We start from the raw sequence: 16,422 nt of genomic DNA on the forward strand, positions 1-16,422 counted from the left end.
TGTTCAGCAGGATATTTGAGCATTTCAACTCAATGATGAAGGAGGACAGGAGATATTAGTTAGGACTGGGTATGACTTGGTGGGAGCCAGAAGTGCCGAGCTTCCAGTTCACCTACTGTCTTTGGTGACAGAAGCCATGAGTCTGGAAGCCCCATTACCATTGGACAATAAAGTGCAGGAACAGGCCCTTTGGCCCACCATGTTGTGCTGAACTAAATAAATTAGTACTCAAATGTCCACCTAAACTAATTTCTTCACCCTGCACAATGTCTGTATTCTTCAATTTCCTGCACATTTATGTGCTTATTAAGAGCCTCTTCAACATCTCGATCTTTGCCTCCACCATCAATATAGGCAGCCCATTCCAGACACCCACCACTCTCTATGAAGTAACTTGTCCCACACAATTCCTTAGAACTGACTCCTTCCCCCCCCCCCCACCACCACCTTAAATGCATGCCCTCTGGTTTTAGACACTTCAACCTGGGAAACAAATACTCCCTGTCTACTTTATCTATGCCTCTCGTAATCTTAAAAACCTCTGTTAGATCTCCTTTTAGCCTCTGCCACTTCAGAGAAAACAACCCAGGTTTGTCAAACCTCTCCTCAGAGCACATGCCCCATAATATAGATAACATCCTGGTAAAGTTCTTTTGCATCTTCTCCAAAGTCTCAACATTCTTTCTGTGCAGGCAAGAAATGTTATACTCCAGACGCAGATGGACTAGAATTTTATAAAGCTGCAATATAACTTCCTGACTCTTGAACTCAATTCTTCAACTCATAAATGTGAACATGCTATATGACATCTTTACCACCCTAACCACCTGTGTAACTACTTTCAGAAAGCTATGGATTTAGACCTCAAGATCCCTCTGCATATCAACACTGTTAAGAGTCTTATCATTAACAGTGTACTCTGTCCTTACACTTGATTTCCCAAGTGTAACACTTCATATTGGGCTGAGCTAAACTCCATCTGCCCATAATTTCATCTGATCTATATCCAACTGTGTCCTTCACCCATTTTCTTTACTATCCACCGCACCACCATTTTTCGTATCATCTGCAAACTTACTTATCCGCTTATTTACGTCTTCATCCGGGTCCTTCATGTACATCATATGCCTAATACTACTATTCACAACCCTTCAGCCAGAATGTCTCCTCAACCTCTACCTTCTGTCTTCTATAGACAAGCTAATTCCTAATCTAAACGGCCAATTCATCATTGATCTCATGCATCTTAATTTTTTGGATGAACTTCCCATAAGGGACCTTGTCAAATGCCTTACTAAAAACCATATAAAAAGATATCTATAGCTCTGCCTTCATCAATCGTCTTTGCCATCTCCTCGATAAACTCAATCAAGTTCATAAGACATGACCTGCCTCTCCTCAAGACCATGGTTAAACTATAGTTTTCCAACTGCTCATAAATCCTATCCCTCAGTTGCTCATGATATTTATTACTCTCTTCTTCAATGAGCAGTGGAAGCAGAACATTTGAATATTTTTAATACAATAGTAGATTGATTCTTAAGTAAGGAAGTAAAAAAAGGATCTAGTGCTTTCCCAGCATATATGACAAATAAACTCTTCATGGGTTTCCAGCCAGTTACAGGTATTGATTATAACCAGCGTTTCAATGTCAAATGCCAAAAGCCATAGTAGTTTTGTGCTGTCTAAATCAATCCTGAGGCCATTGCAAATGTAATGTTCTGTTACCGTCAATTTCTCTGGGTAACCCAAACGGATACACCTCCTGTGCTCCTTGATTCAGGTTTCCACCGTGCATCCCGTCTGGTAGAGGAAGCTATTGAAATAAAACTAGAGGAAAAGAACTTTTATAAAGATGAAGGTTTTGCTCTATGTAAGAGCTTGCATTCAACTGTAAACAAGATGGAAGAGTAGAAACCTGACTGGATGAGGACAAACCAATCAGGAAGGATGGACCATGAGGGTATAAATACCACCAGACTAGACAAGTCTAGGCATCATCTCTGGTGAAGATGGCAGAGTTTGTCATTGAAACGTCAGTTATAATCGCTACCTGTATCTGGCTGGAAGCCCGGCAAGAGTTCATAAGGAAGTATGTTTACTAGGTGAGGCACAAATGCAGAGTTAAGGTTATGATTAGATTGGCCATGACATTATTGATTGGCAATGAACCTTAAGGATCTGAAAGATCTTCTCCATCTACTGATTAATTTATTCATATACATGTTCGTATCTCCACAGTTTTCTTAAGGAATCTACTCTGAAGTAGCAGAATATCCTCCTCAATGTTCACTTCCCCAACATTTGTCATGTCCTTTGACTCTAGCCTGTCTGCATGATTCAGCCTTGCAAAGAAAAAATGTAGCTACACTGCATTCTAATTCTGCAGATGGAAAACATGCTATTGGCCCTCTCCCACATAAGTACAGCAGGGACCCTAATTGGACAGACACATGATAACATGATGCTTAGACACACATGAGATTTTTTTGAACTCAGCAGCCAATGTCATATTTGATTGGCTCATAAGAAGTGCAATCAGTTCTATCTGGCTGCAAAGGTTTGTGTAAAGTTATCTAACTAAAGGTAGAAAAACTCAAAACATGGACAAAATAACACAATCAATGAAATTAACTATTGCCCTCTCTACCAGTTAAATATCATCATGATTATAGAAAATGTAAAAAAATCACGATGACTTAGAATATTATTCTTGAAGTAAATGTTTTAAAAATAGTTAAAGCTTGTTATTTGGATTCAAAGGCATGGAGAATGATCACAGTTGTTTTCTAAATTCAGAGATTTTAAGTCCTAAGAAAGGAAACATTTTTTCCTCAAGTCCATGTCACTGTCAAACAATGCTAGGATCAGAAAGGTCAGACATCGCATGGTATGGATGTGTAGTAAATTTCCATCATCCCTGCAATGTGCTTTCACCTTGATCTCAGAGAGACATTTATTTTTGAATGCTGTATAAATTTCCATGTCTTTAAAGTGTTACAGAGAAAGGTTATGAGCTTAATACTAGCTCCTATTTTTGGAGTTGCTATTGTGCACTGATTAATCAAGAGATATTTAATTTTTTTTTAAATGTAGTTTTAAGGAAGCAGTATTCCCTTTTTTAGAGACATGATCTTTTCCCTAAAATTACTGACTGGCAGGGAGAATTTGCAAATATTATACATGCTCCTTACTATTAGTCTTTTTCAACTCCTAAAAGATTAAAATTTCACTTCAGCATTTTGCACTGGAGCTCAGAAGTTCAAGAACTGAAAATTAAAAATAGTCAACAAACAATGGTGTACAGTCTGATGCAGATCTTTACTGCACTGGGATAGTGAATAAATTATCATCATGAGTGCAACCAGAACTCAGATGATGCCAATCCCAAACCTCTAATCTGTTGCTACAAGGACCATATGTGGCACTGTGGTAAATGCAGTTCTGTTTGCCTACATCATAAACAGATAAAAGCAGTTAAAATATTAACTCTCACTGTACAATGCATAATTTATAAAACCACAAAAACAAATTCCTATAACTAATATCATAGTAAAGCTATCTAGTAGTGTAAGACTACGTACACTGTATTAACATTTTCTACTAACTGATAATGAAATTCATTTCTGTTTTATCTTGCCACATTCCATCATTTGAAAATAATCTTTGTCTTCCATGAGGCCTTTGTAAGAATAAATAAATTAAACAACTGCATTTTAAGTATCTGGATAATTTTAAGAGAGTTAGACTCAGTGAAGATAAGTGCAAAACTACTAGACTGTTGGAATAACTCACCGGATTCACCATCGTCCTTCAGAGAAGTAATTACACTGTCTTTATCCAGTCTAGTCTGTGCACCACTTCAGACTCTCTGGAGTAGTTGACTCTTAAATGTGTCCTCAATTTGGTGCAATTAGGTTTGGACAATAAATGCAATTGCACATTTCATGAGCACTGAGAAATAAAATATGTTAAAAGATTTTAAAAGCCAATGCTTACAAAATATAAAAGATGTTAGAATGCAATATTAGGTAATGCAATGTGTAAATTCTGTTCGACTTTCATTTAGTAAGGAAATCTGTAAAAACATGCCCATAAGATGAACTCAGATAGATTTCTCTTCTTTATTATTAAACCTAAAGCTGTACAAGAACCATTGTGTTTTCTGAAATAAAGTAAGATTTATGTCTTACATTGCTAGAAAATAATTCTAGGCTCGTGACTTTGACTAGCACGTTAGATTGAAGACTGAATATAGCACAGCATAGAAAACTTAAAAGTTAAAGCCCAGATCCAATAGCCTTAAACACAGATGTGTCAAAGTGCTTCTATCGTTGTATTTTTATTAAAAAAGGACTTATGATATTCATGTTAGTTAACAGTATTCCAAAAATGCAAAACGGTTCTTTGCTCCACCAGCTTGCCAGATGGAACACAGGGCAGAAGAGCATTATCTTATCAATCCCTCGGGCACTACTAAGCAAATTTTGAAACATTCATTCAGGAACACTGGCATCTCACTGGCATTGCTGAAAATTCACCTTACAAAAGAAATTAGATGTTCTCCTATAAGTTCCTCTAGGAAATGCTGAGTTTCAAATGCACGTTGGTACTGTTCCTGTTAAAACATGAGCTGGGTCCAAGTAGCTGTTATAAATGTGCAAATACTTACCATATGAAGCGAGAGCAGTGGATCTGTGTTCTCATTGCCTCCTTGTGAGTACATAGGTGCTCATTACTTGTTGAAACTGATGATCCAATCATGGATTGAAATCTTGTCCCATCGAGAATCTCATTTACTTGGCCAACCATGATAAAAGCCACTCTTACACAGCTGGGAATCTACTGTAGCTTTTGGCACAGATTGACTGATGCACCTGTAACCCAAAGTGGCCACAAGCATGATTTACTCTGGATAAAACCGACCTTGGATTATGTGGCACTTAAAAACAACAGGCACACTGCATGATCAAAAATCAGTTCTACGCAGTGTAATTCATGCTCGTGGCCATTTCAGGGTGAGATTCTGGCAAGCATGTAATCGGACCAGTCACACTCAAGTCAGGATCCATGATAGTGTGCCTGACCTTTTCCTGGCAACAGGCATGCATTTTATGCCATTAGTATCTGCAGAAGAGTTATTTCCATCCTTACCAGCATAAACTGGCACTGCAATTGTCAAAGGTCTTAGTCAAATTAGGACCACATTACATTTGCTTGTTGCTTCCCTCCTTACTTAGAAGAACACTGCTGCATCAAAAGATCAATCTCAGTAACTGCAGAAATGGCTGTATATTGCTTGTACATGTTTCAAATCCAACAGAATGTTCTACAGCTAAAGGTGAATGTTTTCATCAGCCATCATCTGTGAGCTACCCATTAATGGATGTCTCAGCAAGACCCTGTTACTAGTTACGGGATGGCTGACCATTCAAGGTGGTGCAGGGACATCAGGTTGGAGGCAAAGATATGATCATAAGGAAACCAATTCCCAGAGTGTATTCAGGGGCACCATATTGTACAAGACTCTCTCTATGTGGCAATATATTTGCAGCTTCAGATTTTCCCCCACTGTCATTACGGTGACAAGTGAGAAAATCTTCAATCATGCTTCATGCCTTGAGGTTCAGTTCACATTGAATCTAAACTTTCTCTTGGCAGAATCCAAGTGACTGAAAAGTAGCTCTCCCATGTCTCTCACTTTCCTCCCCCTACAGCGTAAGAGAAGGCACCCAATACTGCATATATACAGAAATTATTTCATCCATTTTGAATTCTGTAAGGATAAGATAGAATCTCGGACATTGAGATTTGCCGGCTTTGCTAGTTCAGGCAGACATTGTCTGTACTCATGATCTTAAGGGCTACTGTTGAGGACCCAGGCCAATTTACCAGCAGGGAAGTCAGTCACACCCTCAATGTGTATGAAACCCGCTGGTTTCCTTGGCTGCGTAAGTCTAGGGAAGACACACTCTGGTGCTGCCAAACCCATGAGTTTGAGATGGCTCTCCCACCCCAAACACCAGTTTGTGTGGAGGCTGTGTAATTTGCTACCCTGTTACAACTCAGTGCCAAGAAATAACAGACAGCACACTGCATACAATTAAAGGAATTATGTTTATGAATTTTAACTTAACTGAAGGGTTAGTAAAGAAAAGAAAGAAAAAAAAACACAAAAAGGGCCCATTATAATAAACAGTCAAACATGCACAAGTTAGAGCTCAACTCTTCCCAAAGTTCATATTCACCGATCCTCAGGCGATCTCGGCACTTAGCTCCATCAAATCATGGTCTCCTAATGGCTTGAATCCTATGACTGGTTCTCTCCAGCGTCTTCCCTCTTCATCTCCCGCTGAACAAAGGACTCACCTCACATTCTAAAGCACCTGCGAGCTCTAACCATAACCCAAACACTGCTTCTACAGAAAGAACACTAGGATGCAGCGAAACCTTTCCCAGGGTGTTACGTGTAGAACATTATTAATTACTAGAATTTCTCTATGGTAAGTGCCAGTTTGTATAGCTCCTTTAACTTGAAGGAATTTGCATACCCAACCTTTTTAGCAGCCAGCAGTACTAAGAAGGATGAACCATGAAGGACACAGACCACCTGCAAGTTCATGAATTCATCATACCCGAGCACTCTCCACTTACAGAAGCTAAGAAATGAGGTAAGACAATGAAATCCATAGTCATAATGGAAACTGGCAAAGGTGTCTCCAATGAGATCACGTCGTAGCATACACCAAGCAGATCAGAAGACTGGCTACAGCATGCCACACCAGACAATCTTGCCAATCATAGGCTGCGATCAATGTTAAAGCAGGAGTGGCAAGAAGACTTGAAACTCGGCAGTGAAGAAGCAGGGCTTAGCTTAGCAACAGCCCTGACCTACGCTTCACAGGCTTGACCTAAACTCAGTGGGCGCTTTATTAGGTACCCCTGTACACCTTCTCATTAACGTGAATATCTAATCAGATGATCATGTGGCAGCAACTAAATGCATAAAAGCATGCAGACATGATCAAGAGGTTCAGACCAAACGCCAGAATGGGAAAGAAATGTGATCTAAGTGACTGACTGTAGAAAGCATGTTGGTGCCAGACAGGGTGGTCTGAGTATCACAGAAACTGCTGATCTTCTGGGATTTCCATGTATAACAGTCTATTGAATTTACAGAGAATGGTTCCCATAAGAAAAAAATACATCCAGTAAGTGGCAAATCTGTGGGCAAAAACTTCTTGTACTGAGAGAGGTCAGAGGAGAAAAGCCAAAATGGTTCAAGCTGACAGGAAAGAAACAATAACTCAAGTAACCATGTGTTACAACAGTGGTGTGCAGAAGAGCATCTCTGAATGCACAACGCATCAAACCTTGAAGCAGATGGGCTACAGCAGCAGAAGACTATGAACATACATTCAGGAGGTGCCTAACAAACTGATCACCGAGTATATGTTCTCCCAATCTTTAACTTCCTTCAGTAATCTGTTAGCTCTACAAGCATCAAATTTACCTCGGCAACTCAGTATCACCACATTTAAATAATTCCCTTGCTGCTACACACTCTTCCCCACGTTCTCTCCATATTAAAATTATCTCCTTTTCTCATTTTCCCCAATTCAGACAAAGGAACTTGCAGCAGAAAAGTTAACTCGGTTTCTCTCTCCACAGATGCTAAGCTTTTTCCAGTTTTCTTTGATATTTTAACTCATCTACATCCTCAGAAAGCTAAGGAAATTCTGAATGTGATGACTCTCAATAGTTTTTTTACAGATGGACAATAGAAAGCATCCTAACACGATGCACGGCAGATTGGTACAGCAACTGTTCTGCCCAAGACTACAAGAACCTGGAATTGGAAATGGCTTATTATTGTCACATGTAATGAGGCATAGTGAAAAGCTTGACTTGCATACAGTTCCTCCAGATCAATTCATCACACAGTGCAAGGTAAAACAGCAACGGAATGTAGAATAAAGTGTAACAGCTACAGAGAAAGTGTAGGACAAGTAGACGATAAAGTGCAAGATCATAATAACAGTCCATCTTATCGTACCATGAAGCCACTATAACAGCAGAGTAGAAACGGTCCTTTAGCTTGGTGGTACGTGCTTTCAACTTCTGTCCAGTGGGAGAGGGGAGAAGAGAGTTGAGCCTTTGATTATGCTGGCTGCTTCACTGAGGCCGTGAGTATTATATTCAGAGTCCATGGAGGGGAGGCTGGCATCTGTGAGGTGCTGAGTTGTGTCCACAACTCTCAGCAGTTTGAAGAGCAGTTGCCAATTAAGCCATAGTGCACTATATTGGACACTATATACATGCATTGATAAAAATTCATCCGCATTGAGGGGGAAGTGCCTCCTGAGGAAGCAGAGGTGTTGGTGAGTTTTTCTGCTGTGACAACCAGGACCGGCCACACATGATGTTCACTCCTAGAAACGTGAAGCTCTCAATCCTCTCAAACTCAGCACCGATGAGCTATGCGTACCACACCTCCCCTCCTTCCAGAAGTCAGTGACCAGCTCTCTTGTTTTGCTGACACTGGGGGAAGCGACAAGATAAAGCAGTGTTGTGAGCTTAAAGCCTTACTGCTATGACACAATGGTTCAAGGCTGTCTATCTCCTTCACGTACTTTGAGATATGACCCACTACGGTAGTATCGGTGGTGTGCAGAGTTGTGAATGCAGCTCAGTCCATCACACAAACCAGCCTTCCCTCCATTGGCTCCATCTATATTTCCCACTGCCACAGGAAAGCAACCAACATAATAAAGGAACTCTCCCATCTCGTTAATTCTCCCTTCTCTTCTACCCCACACCCACCCGATGGGCAGAAGGTACAAAAGCTCAAGGACAGCCTGTATCTCACTGTTATGGGATCTCACTGCTACTATCTGTTTGGAAGGCATGCAAACTAAACTTTTCACTACATCTTGGTATCTGCAACAAAAATAAATTCCAATTCCAATTAATTGGCAGACATCTTGTGGTTCCTTTCCCTACAGGATTGGGATGTTCTCCTCCAGCCTAAGGAGGGCCTGAATGCATGAGGACCACCTCCTGGCAGATCGCAACCTTCCCATTCCTGTCCGCCTTATCCTCATTAAAATAATAATAATCCTTCCATTGTCTCCACCATTGGAACCTGTGGGGATAGAGAGTAAAATATCAAAGGTGGCAGTTGAGCCAAGAGCGCCAGACGTATGAACAAAGTTGCAGTTTCCTTGACTTTTCTCCATTCTTGAAGTGGCAATTTAGGTCACTGCTTGCCAGGGTCTTCTATTGGCAGCTCCGGCAGGTAACCACGAGTGATCACACCATCTTTCCTCACATCTAACCACCACCAAAGTGCTCAAGAACTCCTTCCTGTTATGTACTTCAAGAACCAAGACTCCCAAAAAGCTTTCAGAAAATTGAGGCGTTTTCGCCCTCTTCCCTACAACCCCCTCTCTTCAAATATAGGCGTAATTCAGTGTTGTTGCTGCCTGGTTGTATGAGGAGCATTATTCTAGGAGACCAAGTGTCAATATCTGCTTTCAATTGAACCCAGCACCATTTTACTCCATCTTTCCACCTGTTAATGGCCTGTTTTGAATGCCTTTATGGACGTTTTGCAATTTTTTTGAAGGGGCCCATTTTAGTGATAGCTGGCAAAATTTAGCACTAAATGCAACATTATTTTAGTGCAGCAAAAATAGATGAAACTCAATTTTCAGGCGTGCTTACACTAAAATAATATGAAATCATGTCCACAAGCCTAAGTGAAAGAAAAAAAGGCTGAAGGCTGTGATGTGATCACACACATCTATCTGCTGATATCACCCAGCGAAATAAAAGATATTTACACTGACAAAGGCTTTACCATTGATGTAACTGCTAATATGAAGTGCAGATAAAACCTGCTTCATTTTTTTTTCATTGCCAATATTTTGCTGAATAAGGATCGAGTATACCTGGAGCTTATTAAGATTAGTTTGTAACATTCCAATTGAATTTAAAGATAAATTATAATTTAAGTTTGAATAATCAAGATCTTTTCAAATAACTAAATATTCCCTACTCTGCATAGGCAGCCAATAGAGCAATATGCAATAAGAGTTTGCAAACCATTGCATTTGAATGAACTTGACTAATTTCGATTGTGTTGATCAGGAAGTGTACTTCATTTATTGCCATAAAGAATACATGTTATTGTGCTCCATTTTAGCAAATTAACAAGCGGCATTGCACACATTTCACACTTAAAAACTGAAGGAAATGTTGTTGGTTTAGATTCTGAGCTTTCCTCCTTTGTTTCTCACATTATCATGCTTGGCTAGTCCTTGCTCTGGTATCCTATGTAAATGAGTGACCCATTAGAGCCTCCGATAATATATCAGTGTTGAAACTTTACTGCAACCACTTTTATCATGGCATGTCTTGTAGAGACTAGTCTTGTTACAACTGGTTGATTCTGGTAGTTTTGCATTTTGTGTAAAAAAAAATTTATGAATATAGTAAGGCCACTGTTTTAATTATCTTAGAACCTATTAGGTAAACAGTTTTAATTTAACCATTAGAGTGTGATTTTACTTTAATTCAGAAATCATAAATATATACACTGCTATAATATCCAGTGCACTTATTACACCACATTTTACTACTAGGAAGCAAGTTAAGACAGTATATTATTTTAGTTTTCCAGGTTTTAAGCATATTATGTTCATAGTCAACATAATCATTTTCTTGGCTATTTTCCAAAACACACAGATTCTGAATTTAAATTGTGCATGTTCCATATGTCAATGACTTCAAGCAAATAAACAGAACTCAAATGAGATATTTCTGATAAACTTGGTGGTGGGTAAACTACGCAAATACGAGGGGTGATTGATAAGTTCGTGGCCTAGGGTAGAAGGAGTCAATTTCAGAAAACCTAGCACATTTATTTTTCAACACAGTCCCCTTCTACATGTATACACTTAGTCCAGCAGTCATGGAGCATACGGATCCCTTCTTTGTAGAAGTGGTCCACACCAGGGCTGATTGATAAGTTTGTGGCCTAAGGTAGAAGGAGATGAGATATACAGCTCTCATTACATGCATGTGCAGTTCAACTCTTTGAGTGAAAATGCAGAAAGTTTGAAGTTAATAACTCAACTTCTACCTTAGACCACGAACTTATCAATCACCCCTGCTGTGGACCACTTTTGGAGGTCCAAGGCGCCGACTTCTACAAAGAAGGGATCCGTATGCTCCACGACCGCTGGACTAAGTATGTAAATGTAGGAAAAATAAATGTGCTAGGTTTTCTAAAATTGACTCCTTCTACCTTAAGCCACGAACTTATCAATCACCCCTCGTATAGCTAGTTTCATGCCTCTTCGGTTTCAAACAATTTTCATAAAATCAACAAATTCTTATGTTAAGAAAATTGTTCGAAATTGCGGAAATCTGTAGAATTTGTAATATGCTACCCTAAAAAGCTTCTCAAATTGAAGCAGTTATGACATTCAATAGGCATTTTCTGAAGATAATTATAAAATGATATTGGACAAGACAGAATAATGAGTAAATTGTTCCAAAGTGCAAGGGAGACCAGAGAGGAAGAAATAGAATATAATTATAGTGCATAACGACATACTGAGCCACATGGCCACCACTGCACTGAAAATTCAAATGCTCTGTGAGCACAGGTGATTCAGTATCTTATGTGAGATGAAAATATAAGAAAATTTTGAAATTATTAGATGCAAGTTTCCAAACGTCCATCGTGTATATGACACTAAGTTATACAGAAAGAGAAAAGATTTCTCCTTGTGCAGACGGTGTGCAATCCACCTTATCATTTATTTAATCACACAGATGTAAATTGGTTGCTTAACACTTAAACCAAGCATGGAGATTAAATTGAGAAGGAAGAACAACATTATCTTTACAACCAGAATGGAATAAGAGGTAGATCATTCTGATTAGAGAAGGAGGAATATGGTGAACACATTTGGATTCCGAGGCAACATAAACTCTGATGGTTTGTGCAGTGCTGAGGTTCTTAGTGATGTATCTGGAGAACACATTGTGTGTATAGAAAGCCACAAAATGCTTCCAGAAGCACTTAACAGGAATAAAGATCACTATGCCAGAATGTAATCAACCGGCTACAACAGTTACGGAATCCTGCTTTCTTTAAATGCAGTGCACTTAATAAATACTTGATCCAATAAAATAATTCCAGGATGTCTATCCTCTTCTTATTTATTGATATTGTTAAAAATACACTATTCATGCACAACACTTTAGAGTTGGCTCAGGGTTTCAGGCGATCCACACCTGAGAGTGCAGAAAGGATTTAGTTTAATGTCCGCCATTTTCTACCCCTGTATTCCCAACTGAGCCTAACCAGCAACATTGCCTCATTCTCCATTCCACTGACTTATTATGGCTATACAGTATCTTCTAATACCCTGTTGGCTTTACCTACATCTTCATGGCCCTGCTTGTGGACAGTTAGAAGCTCAGGAACCAAAGTCTCACAGTGGATTCCCAACACAATTTTCATCCTCTGCTGAGACCAGATCCTAAACTGTCCTGCTTGGTTCATTTAATAATTAAAATTAAACTCTGGATACATTTCCAGGAGCCAACTTTATTGAAATAAATTTGCTGGACTCTTAATAGTTTCCAGAAGCACTTGGGAGCTATTAATGAACATCAAAAAGCTAATAAACAAAGGCACTTTTTAAAAAAAATTGTTCATCTTTTAAAGCTCAACTGTTATAACTAAAACCAAATGTTGCAAATGCACGTAGCACTGCAAAGATGCTAGCTCTGCATGTTTACATTTAAACCAGCTATATCTATTTTGCTGAACGCCATGAGATAAGGGAAAAACAAACAGGAGTTCATCTCTACCACGCGTAACCAGTCCACACAGGCTAGTTGTAATTGATGCAAATGATCAGGTTTGAGTCCCAGTCCCCACATTACATTAAACTACGAGCAATGTTGCAGTGAAGGCCAAAATGATAAGCAGTTCACAGGAATATGGTTTGTGACGGTGGAGGTAACATGATGTGAGGTTTCTAACCAACTCGGGGATCAGAACTGATGACAAACGGGGCAAAAAGCCAAATTTCAGTCAGCTCTGTGTTGCAGCGATCAATCTTGGAGGAGAAATTTGGCAACCAAGTTAGGGCCTAGATGTTGTTGTTCAGAAATCTCAGCTCCAATGGCGACCAAGTTAAGGATTTTGATTAGGAATTCACTTTTCTTGGGCCTCACATCTCATTCTCTCAGAACAAACCAATGTTGAAGAAAGGCACTAGATGTTCTTGCTTTGACCTACAATGACAGATGATGCACTTCAGATCAGTGCTACGTACATAGTATCTGCATTCCACTTCTGGACTCAAAATATCAACCCTTGAATATGAGGCACTATTCATTCAGTCAAGTCATTGATTCATCAGAAGGTGTTCCAACACATGCACGCTATCTTTCTGTTACTATATTGAGTAACCTCTATTCCAAATACAATAAGGTACTTGGATTTCCACTCAGCCTCGGCTGTTCCAGAGAAAACAAGCAAAGTTTGTCCAATCTCTCGTTACAGCACATGTCCTCTAATCCAGTCAGCATCCTGATAAACCTCCTCTGCACCTTTTCCAAAGTCTTGACATTCTTCCTATAATGGGGCAACCAGAACAGAATGCAATACTCCAGATGAGGCCTAACTAGAGTTTTACAAAGCTTCAACATAGAGTCCTGACTTTTTGAACTCATTTCCTCAACTAATAAAGGAAGGCATGCCAAATGCCTTCTTAACCACCCTATCAACCTGTGTAGTCTCTTTCAGGGAGTTAAGGACTTGGACTCCAAGATCCCGCTGCACATTGAAACTGTCAGGCATTTTACCCTTATCAGTAAAACTGTCTCCTTATATTGCACGTTCCAGGGTGCAACATTTTACATTTGGCCAAGTTAACCTCCATCTGTCAGTTCTCCTCCCATATCTGCAACTGATCTATATTCCCTGTACCCTTTGCCAGTCTTACCTTGGCATCTTTGTCCTAACTACTGGCTGGAACATACATGTTCTGCACGCTGTGCAATTGGTCTTTATATGTCGGATGTGGACTTGTCCAAAACCAGCTTTTCCTAATTAACTCTCCCTGGTTCCTGCCTAATGCTCTTGTAATTTGCCTGTCTCCAATTTAATACTCTCCCGCAAAGTCTATATGTATCCTTATCTATAGCAACAGTATCTTAAAACTTAAGGAGTTGTTATCACTATCCACTAACTGCTTACCCACTGAAAGGTTGATCAGCTAGCCAGGCTCATTACACAACACCCGGTCCAGTACAGCCCTTCCTTTTCTTGGACTATGTTCATATTGATTTAAGAAACCTTCCTGGATGCACCTAACAAATTCTGCCCAGCAAAACCTCTTGCACTAGAAAGTCCTCAGTTTATATTAGGGAGTTGAAGTCCCCCGTAAAAATAACCCTATTGTTTTTACACCTTTCCTTAATCTGCCTGCATATCTGTTCTTCGATGTCCCAATGGTTATTGAGGGGTCCACAGTAGAATCCCATCAGAGTGATTCCTATTTTTGAGTTCTACCCATATATACTCAGTGGACAAGCCCTCAACTACTGACTAGTAGTTCCCTCTTTTACCTCCCTTGCTATCTTTTCTAAAACATCAAAACCCTGGGAAATTAAGCACCCATTCCAGTCCCTCTCTCAAGCAAGTCTCTGTAATGGCCATAATATTACAGTTTCACATACTGATCCTTGCTCTAATAGTCCTTGCAATAAAATGCACAGACTTCAAACTATCCATCTTATCACGTCTATTAATTTGTTGCTGCCTGTTTTTTATTGGCCCTGACATCTACCTTCCTCTCCATCCCTCCACTTTCTGACCTGGCGCCTTGGTTCCCACCCCTCTGCTAAAATAGCTTTATCTCTCTTCAGTAATACAAGTGAACCTTCCAGCCATGATATTGGTTCCCCTCCAGCGTGGCTGCAACTGATCCCTCTTGTCCTGGTCACCCCTGCCCCAGAAAAGGCTCCAATGATCTAAGAACATGAAACTGTCCCCTGCACCAAATTGTACATAGGGTTCAAGTTCCTCTCATTATCATATATCTTTCCTTCCCTTAATATAATAAATGCAGTCAACAAACAAAAAAAGGCAAAAAAGACTTTTAATATCAACAACAGTAGGCTAAGGGGTGAATTATAAATTATCATTAGTCAACAAGAAGTACTCTGCCCTCCAAAACGCATGTTTTTCCTATTCACAAATTTAACCTATTGATTGGTAATGTGGCTGATATTGGGCTGAAACCTCACCAGCAGAGGCCTCTCCTTTCTGCCAAAATGAATTCCCCCTTCTCCCTGTCACCTAACAGCTTCCCAGCCCTTTACTTCACCACTGCCCCTCTTACCTATCACCTACCACCTCTCACCTATCACCTACCACCTTGTACTTCTTCTTCTCCTCCCCCCTCCTTCTTGATCTAACTTCTCAACTTTCTTTCCAGTCCTGATGAAGAGCCTCCGCTGGAAACGTCGACTGTTTACTCTTTTCCATAGATGCTGCCTGGCCTGCTGAGTTCCTCCAGCATTTTGTGTGTGTTGCTTGGATTTCCAGCATCTGCAGATTTTCTCCTTTAATAATCTGGGTCTTCGCAGGTAATGTTGCAAAGTGTTTCCTTGCTTGATCATTGTCTCAAGTGCCTGGAAACTATCAAAAACTTATCTGATAAACATTTCTTTTTCACAGAGCAACCTTTCGGTGTACCTACATCTTGTTTTTCACAGAGTTTGCAATCCCACAATATCTTCTCAAACTTATACCACACTTGCAGTTGTGTAGCACACATCAAAGTTGCTGGTGAACGCAGCAGGCCAGGCAGCATCTCTAGGAAGAGGTACAGTCGACGTTTCAGGCTGAGACCCTTCGTCCAGCAACTTTGATGTGTGTTGCTTGAATTTCCAGCATCTGCAGAATTCCTGTTGTTTGCAGTTGTGTAGTTGCTTTTGAATCTGACAAAGTCTGCAACCATTTTATATAGGTGACAATTCCTACTATTAAACCTATATAGTTGAATTGTAAGACTGAGCAGGGGCATTCATGCTGCTCAACCATTTAATCAGTTCTACAGGTTATTGACTAGAGACAGCAAGTATTGTCAATTTTAGAACACTATCAACTGCAGAAGAAAGCAAAATGAACTTCGGCCTCCATTTAAGAAAAATCATTTGCAATAAAAACATGTTCCATTCTTACCACATGTTCAGTCTATAACTCAATCATTTAACTAATGGAATGTGTAGCCATTTTGTATTGCAAGATACCTCAGTGCTTGTTTTGCCTGTTGGGTACCATTCAGGCTGAAAGCTCCAGTTAGGCACTACAGTTCCTCAATTTCA

Source organism: Mobula birostris, chromosome 15 (assembly GCF_030028105.1).
Source record: "Mobula birostris isolate sMobBir1 chromosome 15, sMobBir1.hap1, whole genome shotgun sequence".
NCBI lineage: Eukaryota > Metazoa > Chordata > Chondrichthyes > Myliobatiformes > Myliobatidae > Mobula > Mobula birostris.